General features: G+C 31.0%; 1 protein-coding gene across 1 annotated transcript in view; it reads left to right on the top strand.

Annotated features, from left to right (window-relative positions):
• The window catches only part of Sugct (succinyl-CoA:glutarate-CoA transferase), an 808498-nt gene that overhangs the window by 279376 nt on the left and 527861 nt on the right, over window positions 1–1261 (top strand). The window lies entirely within an intron of this gene.

Raw genomic sequence — 1261 nt, 5'->3', positions numbered from 1 at the left:
TCTTGTACTTACAAAGGCCAAATATAACTTTTATTAACCTTAAGATATCTCAATAAATTTTGTATTAAAATTTTATATGAGTTTTTCTGTTCCTGATGTACACTTTTTTGGTAGACTCATATTGTGTGTGTGTGAGTGTATATGTGTTCAACATAGTATAGGTTGAGTAGTACAATTTATTTAAAAAACAAGAATTATGAAGCAGCTGCTGGAAATGAGGACCATGGTTATATGTATTTACACCATGGTTTTACTAGTTTTTGTTTATTCTGATGCTCTTTTTGTTTTCTTCCATGTTGAATAATGACATAAGATTGAAGAGTGACAGAGCTGGGGAGATAGCTCAGTGGAATAAGTGCTTGGCTGGCAAATGGAAGGTCCTGAGTTCAATCTCTGGTACCACCAAAACAAACAAACAAAAAAGATTTGAAGCGTGAGAGATTCACATGAACATTGACTGTGTAATATCATGTGTCAGGTGTCTATCTCTACTAGACATTTGAAATTCTGAAGACTAATGAGGCAATTACAACATGTACTGAAGATTTTAAACCCTACATTTTTACTGTTCACAAAGTACTTTGCAATTGATGAATGAAGCTGGCTGTTCAAATATGCTGAATGATTAACCTTCCTTAGATTTTTCTCTTTTTTTCTATCAAAACATATCAACTTGATAAAAACTGCAACATAGATTTTCTGAAGCATTTTTTTTCTTGAGTTGTTTATGTATTACTTTATCATCTGCATAATGGGTAGCTTCAGTTTTGCTTCTTATTCTTTTCCTGAAGAATATACATTCCTGCAGGCTGCAGTTTTATTTTTTAAGCAGGAAAACATTACTCAATGTTGTTTCTTAATACAATTAAATTTTATGTTAATAGGAAAATGTATAATATTATTAGGTGAATTAACCATGCATCTGTGTAAACATTAGTGAGGCAAACCTAAAATTTATAGACAATGCTATTGAAGTGAACCTAATATTCCATGAGGAATTCATGTTAATAAGGAAAGGTAATATTTGCCTATACATAGGAACAAATAGGACTGAGAAGCCTGTACATACAAGATTCATATTTTTTATTTTTAAATAATTTTATTGAGAAACAAATAGCAATGAGACAGTTTCAAAACTGATTACTAACACAGTTTCAATAATTAATACATTGCATATTGTTGTCTTAGTGGTTACTCATTGTACAAGATGAAGACATGATATCCTGTCCACAGACACTATTAGAAAGTAGGCTAACTTCAG

This window comes from Octodon degus, unplaced genomic scaffold (genome assembly GCF_000260255.1).
Source record: "Octodon degus isolate 3935 unplaced genomic scaffold, OctDeg1.0 scaffold00031, whole genome shotgun sequence".
In the NCBI taxonomy this organism is placed as follows: Eukaryota; Metazoa; Chordata; class Mammalia; order Rodentia; family Octodontidae; genus Octodon; species Octodon degus.
The sequence above is the reverse complement of the archived record's forward strand: the minus strand, read 5'-3'. Positions and strand labels throughout refer to the sequence as shown.